The sequence below is a fragment of the Triticum aestivum genome, chromosome 1B, assembly GCF_018294505.1.
Source record: "Triticum aestivum cultivar Chinese Spring chromosome 1B, IWGSC CS RefSeq v2.1, whole genome shotgun sequence".
Lineage (NCBI taxonomy): Eukaryota > Viridiplantae > Streptophyta > Magnoliopsida > Poales > Poaceae > Triticum > Triticum aestivum.
Genome location: NC_057795.1, coordinates 551,266,491 through 551,285,590, shown reverse-complemented (window position 1 = coordinate 551,285,590; position 19,100 = coordinate 551,266,491).

Sequence of the window (19,100 nt, the reverse complement as noted above, 5' to 3'; positions counted from 1 at the left end):
TCACTCAATTTCAGGTTTTGGTCCAGCTTTGGGCTTCTTCGTGGGAGTGACAACTTGCTTGCCATTCTACTTGAAGTTCCCCTTTCTTTCCCTTTGCCCTTTTCTTGAAACTAGTGATCTTGTCAACCATCAACACTTGATGCTCCTTCTTGATTTCTACCTTCGTTGATTTCAACATCACGAAGAGCTCGGGAATCGTTTTCGTCATCCCTTGCATACTATAGTTCATCACAAAGTTCTACTAACTTGGTGATGGTGACTAGAGAACTCTGTCAATCACTATCTTATCTGGAAGATTAACTCCCACTTGATTCAAGCGATTGTAGTACCCAGACAATCTGAGCACATGCTCACTAGTTGAGCGATTCTCCTCCATCTTTTGGCCATAGAACTTATTGGAGACTTGCTATCTCTCAACTCGGGTATTTGCTTGAAATATTAACTTCAACTCCTGGAACATCTCATATGGTCCATGACGTTCAAAATGTCTTTGAAGTCCCGATTCTAAGCCGTTAAGCATGGTGCACTAAACTATCAAGTAGTCATCATATTGAGCTAGTCAAACGTTCATAACGTCTACATCTGCTCCTGCAATAGGTCTGTCACCTAGCGGTGCATTATGGACATAACTCTTCTATGCAGCAATGAGGATAAACCTCAGATCACGGATCCAATCCGCATCATTTCTACTAACATCTTTCAACACGATTTTCTCTAGGAACATATCAAAATAAACATATGAAAGCAACAACGCAAGCTATTGATCTACAACATAATTTGCAAAATACTACCAGGACTAAGTTTATGATAAATTCAAGTTCAATTAATCATATTACTTAAGAACTCCCACTTAGACAGACATCTCTCTAGTCATCTAAGTGATCACGTGATCCAAATCAACTAAACCATGTCCGATCATCACGTGAGATGGAGTAGTTTTCAATGGTGAACATCACTATGTTGATCATATCTACTATATGATTCACGCTCGATCTTTCGGTCTCCATGTTCCGAGGCCATATCTGTATATGCTAGGCTCGTCAAGTTTAACCTGAGTATTCCGCGTGTGCAACTGTTTTGCACCCGTTGTATTTGAACGTAGAGCCTATCACACCCGATCATCACGTGGTGTCTCAGCACGAAGAACTTTCGCAACGGTGCATACTCAGGGAGAACACTTCTTGATAATTTAGTGAGAGATCATGTTAAAATGATACCGTCAATCAAAGCAAGATAAGATGCATAAAGGATAAACATCACATGCAATCAAAATAAGTGATATGATATGGCCATCATCATCTTGTGCTTGTGATCTCCATCTCCGAAGCACCGTCGTGATCACCATCGTCACCGGTGCGACACCTTGATCTCCATCGTAGCATGGTTGTCGTTACGCCATCTATTGCTTCTACGACTATCGCTACCGCTTAGTGATAAAGTAAAGCAATTACAGGGCGTTTGCATTTCATACAATAAAGTGACAACCATATGGCTCCTGCCAGTTGTCGATAACTTCGGTTACAAAACATGATCATCTCATACAATAAAATATAGCATCACGTCTTGACCATATCACATCACAACATGCCCTGCAAAAACAAGTTAGACGTCCTCTACTTTGTTGTTGCAAATTTTACGTGGCTGCTACGGGCTGAGCAAGAATCATTCTTACCTACGCATCAAAACCACAACGATAGTTCGTCAAGTTAGTGTTGTTTTAACCTTCAAAAGGACCGGGCGTAGCCACACTCGGTTCAACTAAAGTTGGAGAAACTGACACCCGCGAGCCACCTGTGTGCAAAGCACATCGGTAGAACCAGTCTCGCGTAAGCGTACGCATAATGTCGGTCCGGGCCGCTTCATCCAACAATACCGCCGAACCAAAGTATGACATGCTGGTAAGCAGTATGACTTGTATCGCCCACAACTCACTTGTGTTCTACTCGTGCATATAACATCAACGCATAAAACCTAGGCTCGGATGCCACTGTTGGGGAACGTAGTAATTTCAAAAAAATTCCTACGCACACACAAGATCATGGTGATGCATAGAAACGAGAGGGGAGAGTGTGTCCACGTACCCTCGTAGACCGAAAGCGGAAGCGTTATGACAACGCGGTTGATGTAGTCGTATGTCTTCATGATCCGACCGATCCAAGCACCGAACGTACGGCACCTCCGAGTTCAGCACATGTTCAGCTCGATGATGATCCCCGGACTCCGATCCTGCAGAGTGTTGGGGATGAGTTCCGTCAGCACAACGGCGTGGTGACGATGATGATGTTCTACCAATGCAGGGCTTCGCCTAAGCAACGCAACGATATGACCGAGGTGGAATATGGTGGAGGGGGGCACCGCACACGGCTAAGGAATGATCACGAAGATCAACTTGTTTGTCTAGAGGTGCCCCCCTCCTCCGTATATAAAGGGGGGAGGAGGAGGGGGCGGCCAAGGGGGTAGCGCGCCCTAGGAGGGGGAAACCTACTCCAAGTAGGTTTGCCCCTCCCTTTCCTAGTCCAAGAAGGAGGGGGAAGGAAGGAGTGGGAGAGGGGAAAGGCAAGGGGGGCGCCGCACCCCCCTTCCTTGTCCTATTCGGACTCAAGGGGAGGGGGCGCGCCTCTTGCCCTGGCCTGCCCCTCTCTTTCTCCACTACGGCCCAACAAGGCCCATTAGTTCTCGGGGGGTTCCGGTAACCCTCCGACACTCCGGTTTTCTCCGAAATCACCAGGAACACTTCCGGTGTCCGAATATAGTCGTCCAATATATCATTCTTTATGTCTCGACCATTTCGAGACTCCTCGTCCTGTCCATGATCACATCCGGGACTCCAAACATCCTTCGGTACATCAAAACTTATAAACTCATAATAAAACTGTCATTGTAACGTTAAGCGTGCGAACCCTACGGGTTCGAGAACTATGTAGACATGACCTAGAACTGTTTCCGGTCAATAACCAATAGCAAAACCCGGATGCTCATATTGGCTCCTACATATTCTACGAAGATCTTTATCGGTCAAACCGCATAACAACATATGTTGTTCCCTTTGTCATCGGTATGTTACTTGCCCGAGATTCGATCGTCGGTATCCAATACCTAGTTCAATCTCGTTACCGGCAAGTCTCTTTACTCGTTATGTAATGCATCATTCCGTAATCAACTCATTGGTCACATTGCTTGCAAGGCTTATAGTGATGTGCATTACTGAGAGGGCCCAGAGATACCTTTCCGACAATCGGAGTGACAAAACCTAATCTCGAAATACGCCAACTCAACATCTACCTTTGGAGACACCTTAGAGCACCTTTATAATCATCCAGTTACATTGTGATGTTTGGTAGCACACAAAGTGTTCCTCCGATAAACGGGAGTTGCATAATCTCATAGTTGTAGGAACTTTGTATAAGTCATGAAGAAAGCAATAGCAACATACTAAACGATCAAGTGCTAAGCTTACGGAATGGGTCAAGTCAATCACATCATTCTCCCAATAATGTGATCCCGTTAATCAAATGACAACTCTTTTGTCCATGGCTAGGAAACATAACCATGTTTGATAAACGAGCTAGTCAAGTAGAGGCATACTAGTGACACTATGTTTGTCTATGTATTCACACATGTATTATGTTTCCGGTTAATACAATTCTAGCATGAATAATAAACATTTATCGTGATATAAGGAAATAAATAATAACTTTATTATTGCCTCTAGGGCATATTTCCTTCAGCTACTTCTTTTGGTCGGTAAAAATTCATTATATAATCTCCCAAAGGTTTTGACCACCGTATCACGCAAAAATCCTCTTATTTCGTTTCGAGCTGTTTTTCTGACAGATCTAGAAGCACCATGACGACTCCAAGCGCTCCCAAGGACATGTTTTTCGAGAAGTTTATCAACCCCTATCTTGTGGAGCTGCTGCAACACCCTCAAACCATTGAGATGCGTGAGGGGGTGCTGCACATCTGTGATGTGGAGGGACCAAGGCGTACCGTAAGCGTGGAGACAAAGCTCGAAGCTATGGAATAGCAAGTTTTCAAGTGCCAAGGGATGGTGGAGCATGGACTCAATGCCAACCAGATGATGATTGCGGAATTCACCAACCACCACAAGCTAGACGCCAAGAACATTGGGGACACCATCTTCAAGCTTCATGATAAAATCGAGCATCTCCAAGCCGAGATCTATGACCTGCAAAACAAAAACTGTGAGTATGAATATAGATTCAAGAGGGTGAGTTTGGCTGCAGATTTGAGTATCCCGGAGACTCGATCATCCTTCTATGATGGTGAGCCTATGCCTTGGAAGATGGACGACAAGCCTACATCATCAACAACTCCTTCTTCACCACCTCCGAGGACATAATTATATGGGTATGGGCACTCCCCTTGGCAACTACCAAGCTTGGGGAGGTGCCCCGGTATCGTATCACCATCACACTCCTATCTTTACTGTTTTACTTAGTTCGATCCTTTTAGTAATATCTTGATGTAGTAGAATAAAGTTTTGGTATGAATTAGTTTTGAGTTTTGCCTTGTGATCCCTTTATGTAATCGAGTCCGTGAGCTATCTATAATAAGGATTAGTGTTGAGTCAAGGGCTTTGCTATCTTGCTATGATCTTGAGAAAATATAAAGAATAAAAATAATAAAAGAGTTCATATTGATCCTATGGATAGTAATGACTTCACATATAAAGAGTATGAGGCATAAAAATTGTTGAGAGTTGACAAACATAGTTTTGGTCATCGTTGCAATTAATAGGAAGTAATAAGGAAGGAGAGGTTTTCACGTATAAATATACTATCTTGGATATCTTTTATGATTGTGAGCACTCATTAAAGTATGTCATGCCAAAGAGTTGATGTTGGACAAGGAAGACAACGTAATGGTTTATGTTTTCTCACATCTCTGTTAAAGTATATTGTCATGGATCTTCCTAACATGTTGAGCTTGCCTTTCCCCCTCATGCTAGCCAAATTCCTTGCACCAAGTAGAGATACTACTTGTGCTTGCAAATATCCTTAAACCCAGTTTTTCCATGAGAGTCCACCATATCTACCTATGGATTGAGTAAGATCCTTCAACTAAGTTGTCATGTTACAAGGAATAAAAATTGCTCTCTAAATATGTATGACTTATTAGTGTGGAGAAAATAATTTTATATGATCGTGTGATATGGAAGTAATAAAAGCGACGGACAGCATAATAAAGGTTCATATCACAAGTGGCAATGTAAACTGACATTCTTTTGCATTAGGATTTTGTGCATCCAACCCTAAAAGCACATGACAACCTATGCTTCCCTCTGCGAAGGGCCTATCTTTTACTTTATGTCTTACTTTTTGCAAGAGTCAAGGTGATCTTCACCTTTCCCTTTTTCATTTTATCCTTTGGCAAGCACCTCGTGTTGGAAAGATCCTGATATATATATATCCAATTGGATGTAAGTTAGCATGAACTATTATTGTTGACATCATCCAAAGGTGAGTACGTTGGGAGGCAACACAATAAGCCCCTATCATTCTTAGTGTCCGATTAAAACTTCATAACCATAAGTATTGCGTGAGTGTTAGCAATTGTAGAAGACTATATGATAGTTGAGTATGTGGACTTGCTGAAAAGCTCTATTCTTGACTCTTTCTGATGTTATGATAAATTGCAATTGTTTCAATGACTGAGATTATAGTTTGTTAGTTCCCAATGAAGTTTATGTTCCATACTTGACATTGTGAATAGATTGTTACTTGAGCATAAGAAACCATATGACAAAATCTATATATGTTGTTGTTATAAGAATGATCATGATGTCCGCATGTCCATATTTTATTTTTATCGACACCTCTATCTCTAAACATGTGGACATATTTTTCAATTTCGGCTTCCGCTTGAGGACAAGCGAGGTCTAAGCTTGGGGGAGTTGATACATCCATTTTTCATCATGCTTTTATATCAATATTTATTGCATTATGGGCTATTATTACACGTTATGTCACAATACTTATGGCTATTCTCTCTTATTTTACAAGGTTTATCATGAAGAGGGAGAATGTCGGCAGCTGGGATTCTGGCTGGAAAAGGAGAAAGTATTGGAAACCTATTCTGCACAGCTCCAAAAGTCTTGAAACTCCACGAAAGTCATTTTTGGAATTAATAAGAATTTTTCAGTAAAGAAAGTACCATAGGGGGCCCACACTCTGGCTAGGAGGGTGCCCCCTCCCCTACTGGGCACGCCCCCTGTCTCCTGGGCCCCCTGTTGGCCCTCTGGTGCCCATCTTCTGCTATATGAAGGCTTTTACCCTGAAAAAATCATAAGCAAGCTTACGGGACGAAACTCCGCCGCCACGAGGCGGAACCTTGGCGGAACCAATCTAGGGCTCCGGCGGAGCTGTTCCGCCGGGGAAACTTCCCTCCGGGAGGGGGAAATCATCACCATCGTCATCACCAATGATCCTCTCATAGGGAGGGGGTCAATCTCCATCAACATCTTCACCAACACCATATCCTCTCAAAACCATAGTTCATCTCTTGTATCCAATCTTTTATCAAAACCACAAATTGGTACTTGTGGGTTGCTAGTAGTGTTGATTACCCCTTGTATTTGATGATAATTGGTTTACTTGGTGGAAGATCATATGTTCAGATCCTTAATGCATATTAATACTCCTCTGATGATGAACATGAATATGCTTTGTGAGTAGTTACATTTGTTCCTGAGGACATGGGTGAAGTCTTGCTATTAGTAGTCATGTGAATTTGGTATTCGTTCGATATTTTGAGGAGATGTATGTTGTCTCTCCTCTAGTGGTGTTATGTGAACGTCGACTACATGACACTTCACCGTTATTTGGGCCTAGAGGAAGGCATTGGGAAGTAATAAGTACATGATGGGTTGCTAGAGTGACAAAAGCTTAAGGGACATTTACATCTATGCCCTTAACTTGAACCCACTACTCAGTTTTGCCCCTAATTTTTAGGTATGCTCAGTTTTGCCCCTCCGCCGTTAGTGTCACTTATAGAATGCCCTTTTGCGACGTTACCGTCTGGTCAAAGAACTTTGACCACCCAGAAAAAATAGCAAAAAAAATCAAAAAAATCTGAAATTTTGTGGGATCGAAGATAGTCATGTCCGCAAGGCGCGTGCGAATTTGTGTGCCGTTCGGACACCCTGAGAGCTCGTGGCAAAGGAAATCATAATTTTTGTACGCATGTGAACAATAAATTTGAAAAAATAGAAAAAAAATCAAAAAAATATGAAATTTTGGGGAACTGAAGATACTTAAGTGCACAAGATGTGTGCATATTTTTGTTGTGTTTGGACATCGTAGGAGCTCGCGGAGAAAAAAATAAAGTTTACCTCCTACGAGCTCGTACGGGCTCATACGATGTCCAAACACAACAAAAATGTGCACACATCTTGTGCACCTAAGTATCTTCAGTTCCCCAAAATTTCATATTTTTTTCATTTTTTTTCTATTTTTTCGAATTTACTGTTCACATGCGTACAAAATTTATGATTTCCTTTGCCACGAGCTGTCAGGACCCCGACTCGATGCCACATTGATCTAGCATGTAACACCTCATATCACTTTGCGGCCTCATGCACGGTATTCCCACGGGTGTCGCCTTACCTTTGCCCGGGACCGTTTGCGCCTTTTGGCACACGTATATGACAGTGTCGCTAGCATCCATATGATAAGGAGCCCGGGCTGACATGGCTAGTCGTAAACCCAAAGTAGCACAGACTTACAGGGACAGGCATCCATGACCCAGCATCGAACGTGTCGGTCATCAGCGAGTGAATCCAGGCTGTAGCACTGGGCTAGTAGGACTCGGGTGAACCGGGCTGTAGCGGGCTAACAGGACTCTGGTATTCATCGCGTGACATTTCCCCGAAGGGACAGACACATGAACGAAGAAGGACACATGCCGGCCAGCCTAAGTGTTCCGAAGCAGTAGCAAGCTACCATGGCTCAGTGGAAACACTAGGCGACATTTCCCGGTAAGAGAGGCTACTAAGAATAAACAACTAGATAGTCAGATCCCACACATACCAAGCATTTCAATAACATACACACAATATGCTCGATATGTGCAAGTACAACATGGCATCACAACATGACTCTACGACACAAGTATTTAATCAATAGGCTCCGAGGAGCGAGATATTACAAACATGGGTCTCATGACCCAACAATCAGAGCATACAAGTCAAAGCACATGCGGAAGCTTAACATGTCTGGGTACAGACATCTAGAAATGGAAAAGGCTGAGAAGCCTGACTAACTACCAGATCCTGCCGAGGCCACAAGATCGTAGCTGAGGTATTAAGCTAAACGTTGAAGTCCACGCGGAACTACTAGCGAGACCGAAGTCTCTCTGCAAAAACATAAAATAGGCAAACGTGAGTACAAATGTACCCAGCAAGACTTACATCAGAACTAACTACATATGCATCATTATCAACAAAGGGGATGGTGGGGTTTAACTGCAGCAAGCCAGCTTTGACTCGGTGGCTACCCTGAACTACGACTGCAATGTAACTCTTTTGAGGTGGCGCACACGAGTCCACATATTCACCATATCAATACACCACTATGGATCCGCTCCCGTCTCCCTACGAGAACGCCATCCATAGCACTCACGCTTATCTTGCGTATTTTAGAGTATCCACTTTCACTTGTCTATGAACTGATATAAGCAACCCAGAAGTCCTTTTCCGCGGACACGGCTATTCGAATAGATGATGTTAACCCTGCAGGGGTGTACTTCTTCATACATGTTTCCACCACTTAGCGTCTGCACACGACATGTGCTCGGCAGACTTCAAGCGAAAGCCGACGTGGGTGTAGACCACGACCTACCTAAACACTCAAGTCTCTAGTCCAGGTTTATCGCCTATTCGGGTTCCATCCATGAGGAGATCCGGCCTGAGTTTCGCTCACAGCCCCAAACGATGTGAACAGGGTTCCCAAGATACCAAACGGGCATCCGGTACACCGTGCCACGTACCTACCGCATCACAGCCCACCCCTACGGTCAGCGTTGTCCACGGCCTCCAGTAAGCTACAAACACCAGAAACTACTTGCAACTCCTGGACAGAGGACTAGGGTGAATAAGAAGTCGAGCGGGGTCATATTTCAGGGCCCAATGCATGGTAGTAGCTGAATCATGGATCACAAACACAGAACTCAGTTCCTAAGGACGGCTTCAATGAGACAACCCACCATGTACTCCTACATGGCCTCTCACCGACACCTTTTACCAAATCGTGTTCACACACTTAGCTCACACACAGTAGGACATGTTCACACACCTCTGATTCATCCCGGATGAATCAGACCTGACACAACTCTAAGCAGTAGCAGGCATGACAAACAAGCATGAATGAGTAGGCACAACATGGCTCAAACAACTCCTACTCATACTAGTGGGTTTCATCTATTTACTGTGGCAATGACAGGTCATGCAGAGGATAAAGGGGTTCAGCTACCGCAGCAAGTAACAGTTGAATCGTTGTTGTCCTAATGCAGTAAAAGAGAGCAGGGGCGAGAGAGTAGGATTGTATCGGAATGAACAAGGGGGTTTTGCTTGCCTGGCACTTCTGAAGATAACATTGAGTCTTCATCAGTGTCAATGATCACAACGTCGGAACATCGTCTACCGGGAGGGAACAGATACCGGCAACAAGAAGAAATACAATCAATGCAATGCACAATATGATGCATGCTCATGACATGGCAATATGAATGTGTTTTGAGTTAATGCAACTAGCAACAGATTAAATGAAGTTGGTTTGAATACAAGATTCAAATTCAAACTCCATATGTGATTATTCAGATGCCATTTATATGATTTGTGCTAAATAGTAGCTATAAGTTGTTCTAACATGCATGAAAATGGTACAGATGGATTCCTTGAATTTTTCTGATAATTTTTCATATATAAATTATTTAATTTGGAGTTACGGTTGAAGTTCTATGATTTTTTAGAAGTTTTTACAATTTTCTGGAATTTCCTGAATAATATAAATCCAGAAATGAATTATGGCGTCAGCACCACGTCACGGTGACGTCAGCAGGGTCAACTGGGCGCCCCAGGTCAAACCTGACGTGTGGGGGCCACACGTCAGTGACAAAGGACCTAATCCCGGTCAAACCCAGCGCTGACTGGGGTTTGACCAGGGGTGGGGCCCACAGTCAGTGGCCTAGGGGGTTGGTTAGTGCGTCATTAGTGGCTAATGACAGCACCACGTCACTGGCCACCGGAGTTCGGCCGGCGGCGACCCAAAACGCGGCGGATGTTCGCCGGGACTGCGCTACAGACGGCGGCTGGGCAAGAGAAGGGCACATGGAGGAGGCCCTCACTCGCGCGCATCTAGTGGTGGTGGAGGCCGGGTCTATCGTGGCTGGAGCCAACAACGGCGAGCTCCAAGACGGCGGCCGGAGTTCGGCCATGTGCGGGGTTGGGGCTGCGGCGCGCTAGGGGAGGAGCTGATGGTCCAGATGGCATCCGCGGGCCACCAGAAGCACGCTGGTGCCACGGGTTCGAGCAGAAGGGCTCAGGTCAGGAGAGCTACGCGGCCATGGCGGACGGCGGTGCTCGGGAATGTGGGCGGGGGTGCTACGGCACGGGAACGAGCAAAACGAAGGAGGGGAAACAGAGTGGAGCTCACGTGGATCCCGTAGAGGTGGACGGCGAGCTCGGGGAAGGCCGAACGGCGACGAATTTGACGACGGCGATCCTCGGCGGCCGGAGATGGGGAAGACGGCATGGGCGGCGATGCAGGGCGTCCGGCGGGGCATGGGTTGGTGGAGAGGAAGAGGGGGTCGAGGCGGAGCCTCTGGGCGCAACGACGAGGCGAGGCAGTGGCTGTGGCCACGGCGACGCTCGTCGGCGGCGGTGGCTCCATTCGGGTGAGAGGGAGAGAGAGCAGAGGAGAGGATGGGGACGAGAGAGTGAGCGGCGGGTTCCAGGAGGGGTGCGTGGCGTCGCTAGAGGGCTCGGGGAGGAGCAGGAGGTGCCCAGGGGAAGCAGGAGGTGGCCGAGGCCTCTCGGGCGCGCGCCACGCCTCGGGCCTTCTGGCGAGGAGGAAGACGACAGGGGGAGTGGAGATGGGCTGGGCCGTGCTGCTGGACCAGGTGGGCTACCAGGTGAGCGCCAGGTAAGATCTTCTGCTCTTTTATTTCTGTTCTGTTTTATTTTGTTAAATTTGTTTTGCCACTGTTTGAATTTTAAAATAATTCAAACAATGCCAGAAACTCCTCTGAATATTTTTATGTTGCTTAATGGACTTTTCCAAAAGCACATAAAATGTTTCAGGGTATTTGGAAATATATTCTATACAAGTTATGAATATAATTCCAAATGCAAATAAAATAATGATTTAAATTCAGTGCCCAAAATATTCCTCAAAATGCTCATTATTTTTGGTTTGGTGCAAGAACCTTTGCCAAATATAATAAACATTATTAAGGCCGTTTTGGAAACACTGAATGCAATTTCCAGGGTTCTTTTGCCCTGCTTTTAATTAAAGTTTTGAGGCTTCAACAATCCTCAATTCATGTTTCAGAAATTTAAATATGATGCCTGGATGAAGATGCAACTATTTACAAACAATATTCTAGGGATGTGACACGAGCTCTCAGGGTGTCTGAACGGCACACAAATTTGCACGCGCCTTGCGGACATGACTATCTTCGATCCCACAAAATTTCAGATTTTTTTGATTTTTTTTGCTATTTTTTTCTGGGTGGTTAAAGTCCTTTGACCGGACGGTAACGGCGCAAAAGGGCATTTCTATAAGTGACACTAACGGCGGAGGGGCAAAACTGAGCATACCTAAAAATTAGGGGCAAAACTGAGTAGTGGGTTCGAGTTAGGGGCAGAACTGGAATTGGCCCAAAGCTTAAACCCTAGTTTATGTGTTGCTTCGTAAGGGGCTGATTTGGATCCACTAGTTTCATGCTATGGTTAGGTTTACCTTAATTCTTCTTTTGTAGTTGTGGATGCTTGCAATAGGGGTTAATCATAAGTGGGATGCTTGTCCAAGAAAAGGCAGTACCCAAGCACCGGTCCACCCACATATGAAATTATCAAAGTACCTAACACGAATCATATGAGCGTGATGAAAACTAGCTTGACGATAATTCCCATGTGTCCTCGGGAGCTCTATTCTCATTATAAGAATTTGTCCAGGCTTGTCCTTTGCTAGAAAAAGGATTGGGCCACCTTGTTGCACCTTATTTACTTTGATTACTTGTTAGCCGTTACAAATTATCTTATCACAAAACTATCTGTTACCTACAATTTCAGTGCTTGCAGAGAATACCTTACTGAAAACCGCTTGTGATTTCCTTCTGCTCCTCATTGGGTTCGACACTCTTACTTATCGAAAGGATTACGATAGATCCCCTATACTTGTGGGTCATCAGTCCACCATAGAGTACCCCCACACGAGCAGTTTGTAAAGCTACTGCAGTGCCCAAAGCATGAAGACCACCACAGCTAACCCAAACTCCATGTTTAAAGTAGAAGAGCAACTATTCTCAGGTCAGATCCGTAGCTATGGTCCATACTCCTTTGCTATTGCATCACTATATTTACTCATACCAACTACTTTCGAATTTGAAGGATCCAATTGAAACTCCAATGGCGCAACAGGTATGTTTTAAACCTATTTCTTTAACTGGATTGTTGTTCTAACTTCTTGCTCTATGTTGATTTCAGTTTAAGTTGTATAAACAGTTATGTTCTCATGTGATGCGCATTACAAGTGTTGCCAATGTTGTGTAGTTTCTCACACTTATATTCTGTCTATGTTGTTGTGTCTTAAAAATATACGAGTTGAACTGTGTCTATCTTGATTAGGCAACATAAACTAGAATGATATGGACAATACAGTTACCATAGTACATAGATATATGTTTGTTTCATGCTGTTATCATGTCCACCTTACTACTGAACCGGTTTCCAAAATGAATTTTGTATACTACAAGCTAAACCTGTGATGTGTCTGCTTGTTTCTCTTGTAGTATGCAAACAGAATATTGGAGAAGAGCACCCCACTATGCAATGGTAGAGAAAGTAATGCAGATAAGGTTCAAGATAGTGAGACAACCATGTTCGTCTCCAAGAAAGGTGATAAAAATGATCTTGTAGACAGTGAGAAAACCCCACAATCCTGCATTGATGTAGTGTTCGAGTTACTGGCCAGTACCACTGGCACAAGCTCTTCGAACTTGTTGCCTGAATCACTTCGGCTTCTTCAGTCTCAGCTACAAGCTAAAAGGCATCAGTCAGTTGTGTTGCGGCAAGAAGCCGAAGGACTGAGGAAGTCCCTGCAGAATTCAAATGCGTACTTTCTTGTGCAACAGCAAGCGCTGGAGGATTTAAGCGCCAAACAAGAGAAAGTTAATAAGCTTGCTAATCATCTTGCCAGCACTATGGGTACCAGGATATTGTTTCCTGAGCTCTTCTAAAGTGGTTTCAGTTATGGACTTGTTTTGCTGCGGTGTTTATATGTTGCTTTGTTCCCTATATTTGCACTGGTGGCGAACTTTGATTCCCAGTGGATGTAATATGTGTAATAGCTGTGATAGCCTAGCATAAGTTGCTTGCTTATTTATTTCCTTGTTGTCTTGTTTATTTATTTGCTTGTAGTCAGTGCAGTTCTTTTTCCGCGGTTTGCTAGTGGCCGCAATAACCTATTTTTTAAAACTAGGCTAGAATAACCATGGGCTACATATTTACTGTAGTAACACTGGGCCTCCTACCGGCATAGAAATAATGGGCCTTCTATGGGCCGTAGAAACAATGGGCCTTCTGCGGGCCATAGACACAATGGACTTTCTATGGGCCGTATCATCAATGGGCCTTATATGGGTCGGACGATCGATCGGCCAAACATGGGCCAATAATAGACTGCATTATGGCCGTAAACGGGCTAGAGTTGGAATCGTCCGTTCATGGGACGACCATAACAGGCCGTCATTAATAGGTCGTATTTGATGACGCTATGAAAACGGCCCAATGTATTAACGGGCCACAAACGGGCCGACTGTAACAATGGGATGAATTTGGCCCACAAGAAGAAAATGACAGTGACGTGTCGTAAGTAACCGAATGCTGGAAATGAGCCCAAGAATAAATGGGCACTAAGAAGGCCAAAAGATAACATGGGCTGGAAATGGCCCAATGGAATAATGGGCCGTTAATGGGTATAAAGTTATACACTGTTCATTACGGGCCAGTTTCAGCACGGGCCATTAATGGGCTAAGAGTTACAAAGGACCTCATATGGGCCGAAAGATGTCATGGGCCATACATGGGCCGGAAGTTAAAACGGGCTAGAATCATATTGGACGGCCCATATGACGCTACTGGGACTAATTCGGATAGGCCGTAATGGGCCCTGTGTTTGCGGGTTGTAAATGGGCTATATGCAAACAGGCCGTTAACAGGCTTTCCATGGGCCGGCCCACCACCTTTTGAACAAGTCAAACGGGCCGGCCTTTTCATAGGAATGGGCCTCTGTTCAGCCGTGCCACGTGTCGACGTATCATAGGCGCCTTCGGTCCAATGAGTGGATGACATCTGTCCCAACGGTGAGATGACATGTGTTTACTCTAGCCAATGATGATTTTACACATGGAAAATCCCCATTGGTCGGGGCTATTAACGGGTTATCGGATCCAAAACCGGACTCGATAGCTTAACGGCGTTCCGTTATGGTGGATGCCACTTGTCGGTCACCCTTGACGAAAGCACTTCTATGACGCGAGAATTATCGTCATGGAAGTGGCCACTTTCGTGATGATAATTTTGGTAATGTCATGGAACACTTCTATGACAGCACAGGTATGACTATCTTGATTTTGTCATAAAATCGTCATGGATGTACATGCATGACAAAAAACGTGACCTATTGTGACAAACACGTCTCATCACGGAAGTGTATTTTTTTGTAGTGTATAGACTGGCTATCCAGCCGCTTTGTTGGTTGAAAAGGGAAAAAGGGGGGTAACCCAAAACTGGGGGGGGGGGCTCGGGTAGTTTGTGCAGGACTAGATTTGCTGCCCTCACATAGGAAAAAGGTTCAAAGAGAACAAATATGGGACCAACGAAGATATGATGCTTGGCTACATACTCTGCATCACCCGTTTATACGTGTGGACGCACATGGTGCTAGCATGTCCATGTCCCATGTCCCATACAACTATCTTGTTGTTGTTAATCTAAGAATGCTGCCGGAAAATTGAAGCAATGCCACTATTAAAAGTAAATTATATTTTTAACGAATGTCGTTTCAAGAGAATGTCTCTATTAATATGAATCAATGCAACCGTTTTAGAAATGCTACTATCCTACTTCGTTTTCCATCAAGATGAGTTAGATGTTACTTTTTGTCGTCGTTTGTTTCATCCTCCTTTATCGGCAAGTAATTGTTTCCTTTTTTGCCTCTGTTAAAATAGGGGTATCTATTCAACTTGTTGCTATTGCGACATTTTGCTTCGCTATGCAAAACACTTATGTTTTAAGAGTGTTCTGTGCAGTTCAACTTGAATGTCACACCGGCGACTTTGCTTAATTTTGGTGGAACTGCACAAAAGGAGATCGAGATTTGTTTCTAGTCTTCCTCGTGAGTTGTTTCAAATCTTGGTCTCATTCACATGATGGTGTAGTGTGCTTTGAGATGTTGAGCTACTTGTTTTGGTTCTGTTTTGGATAAATGTTGAACTGAAGCTATTGAACTGTTGTCTTTTACCATTAAGTGAGCAAAAATTGTTCCAACCCAGACATGATGCTTGTTGCTTTCTTACACAAAACTCTGCATCACCCCCTTTATAAGTAGATGGAAGCACATGGTATTGTTGCGCCCACTCTCCCCTGAAACTGTTTATGCTTTTTCTTAATCTAATGCCGCTGGTAAAATTAAGCAATGCCACTCTCAGAATTAACTACTGAATCTTAGTTCAAAACTGCAACACTTGTTAGGGATTGACGGAATTACCATTTTTGTGGCCGCATGTTTCATCCTCCTTTATTTGCCAGTAATTGATTCCTTTTTTGCCTCCGTTAAAATAGGGATATCTATTCAACTTGTTGCTATTGCGACATTTTGCTTCGCTACGCGAAACATTTATGTTTTAAGAGTGTTTTGTGCATTCAACTTGAATGTCACACCGGTGACTTTGCTTAATTTTGGTGGAACTGCACAAAAGGAGATCGGATTTTCATATGTGTGTTGGGATTTCGTTCAAATCCTCCTCACGTGTTTTTTCAAATCTTGGTCAAGAAAGGTCAGTACTGACTTTCATACACATGATCGTGCAGTGTGCTTTGAGATGTTGTGCTACTTGTATTGGTACTATTTTGGATAAATTTGAATTGAAGCTATTGAACTACTGTCTTTTACCACTTAAGTGAGCAAAAATTGTTCCAACCCTCACATGATGCTTGTTTCTTTGGTACAACAAAACTCTGCATCACCCCCTTTATACGTAGATGGAAGCACATGGTGTTGTTGCGCCCACTCTCCCCTGGAACTGTTTATGCTTTTTGTTAATCTAATGCCACTGGTAAAATTAAGCAATGCCACTCTCAGAATTAACTACTGAATCTTAATTCCAAACTGCAACACTTGTTAGGGATTGGCGGGATTACCATTTTTGTGGCCGCATGTTTCATCCTCCTTTATCTGCCAGTAATTGATTCCGTTTTTGCCTCTGTTAAAACAAGGATATCTATTCAACTTGTTGCTATTGCGACATTTTGCTTCGCTCATGTTTTAAGAGTGTTTTGTGCAGTTCAACTTGAATGTCACACCGATGACTTTGCTTAATTTTTGTGGAACTGCACAAAAGGAGATCGGGATTTCATATATGTGTTGGGATTTCTTTCAAGTCCTCCTCATGAGCTGTTTCAAATCTTGGTCAAGAAAGATTAGTACCGACTTTCATCCACATGATGTTGTAGTGTGCTTTGAGATGTTGTGCTACTTGTATTGGTACTGTTTTGGATAAATGTTGAATTGAAGCTATTGAACTGCTGTCTTTTACCATTAAGTGAGCAAAAATTGTTCCAACCCAGACATGATGCTTGATGTCTACTACACAACCTTCTTCTTGTAGACGTTGTTGGGCCTCCAAGTGTAGAGGTTTGTAGGACAGTAGCAAATTTCCCTCAAGTGGATGACCAAAGGTTTATCAATCCGTGGGAGGCGTAGGATGAAGATGGTCTCTCTCAAGCAACCCTACAACAAAATAACAAAGAGTCTCTTGTGTCCCCAACACACCCAATACGATGGCAAATTGTATAGGTGCACTAGTTCGGCGAAGATATGGTGATACAAGTACAATATGGATGGTAGATATAGGTTTTTTTAATCTGAATTTATAAAAACAGCAAGGTAACTAATGATAAAAGTGAGCACAAACGGTATTGCAATGGTAGGAAACAAGGCCTAAGGTTCGTACTTTCACTAGTGCAAGTTCTCTCAACAGTAATTACATAATTGGATCACATAACTATCCCTCAACATGCAACAAAGAGTCACTCCAAAGCCACTAATAGCAAAGAACAAACGAAGAGATTATGGTAGGGTACGAAACCACCTCAAAGTTATCCTTTCTGCTCGATCTATTCAAGAGTCCGTAGTAAAATAACACGAAGCTATTCTTTCTGTTCAATCTATCATAGAGTTCATACTAGAATAACACCTTAAGACACAAATCAACCAAAACCCTAATGTCACCTAGATACTCCATTGTCACCTCAAGTATCTGTGGGCATGATTATACGATATGCATCACACAATCTCAGATTCATCTATTCAACCAACACAAAGTACTTAAAAGAGTGCCCCAAAGTTTCTACCGGAGAGTCAATACGAAACCATGTGCCAACCCCTATACATAGATTCCCAAGGTCACGGAACCCGCAAGTTGATCACCAAAACATACATCAAGTAGATCACATGAGTATCCCATTGTCACCACAGATAAGCATGGCAAGACATACATCAAGTGTTCTCAAATCCTTAAAGAATCAATCTGGTAAGATAACTCCAAAGGGAAAACTCAATCCATTACAAGAGAGTAGAGGGGGGAGAAACATCATAAGATCCAACTATAATAGCAAAGCTCGCGATACATCAAGATCGTATCACCTCAAGAACACGAGAGAGAGAGAGAGATCAAACACATAGCTACTGGTACATACCCTTAGCCCCGAGGGTGAACTACTCCCTCCTCGTCATGTAGAGCGCCGGGATGATGAAGATAGCCACCGATGAGGGATTCCCCCTCTAGCAGGGTGCCGGAACGGGCTCCCAAGAGGTTTTTGGTGGCTACAGAGGCTTGCGGTAGCGGAACTCCAGATCTATTCTTGTCTTCGATGTTTTTAGGGTATATGGACTTATATAGGTGAAAGAAGTCGGTCGGGGGATGCTTGAGGGGCCCACAAAACAAGGGGCGCACCCATTAGGGGGGCGCGCCCCCCACCTTCGTGGCCACCTCTAAGCTTCCTTGACTTCAACTCCAAGTCTCCTGGATCAAATCCGTTCCAAAACTAACACTCCCGAAGGTTTCATTTCGTTTGGACTCCATTTGATATTGCTTTTCTTCGAAACAGTGAAATAGGCAAGAAAACAGCAATATGGGTTGGGCCTCCGGTTAATAGGTTAGTCCCAAAAATAATATAAAAGTGTATAATAAAGCCCATAAACATCCAAAACAGATAATATAATATCATGAATGCTTCATAAATTATACATACGTTGAAGACGTATCAGCATCCCCAAGCTTAATTCCTACTCGTCCTCGAGTAGGTAAATGACAAAAGAAAGAATTTATGAAGTGTGAATGCTAGCAGGTGCATAAGTTTGATCAATGATAATTTCAATCACCTTTTCTAGCATGATTATATGTCATAACAGTAGTTCATCTCACAAAACTTCTAAGATCAAGTAACAAGCTATTCACATGTTAAAGCATAGACCATAAACTTTCTTGAAAACTAGCAAACTTAATTCTCAGTCATCAAACAATTACAGTTCATCTTATTTTCAGGAAGAGTCTATGTCAGAGCTTTGATTTAGCAA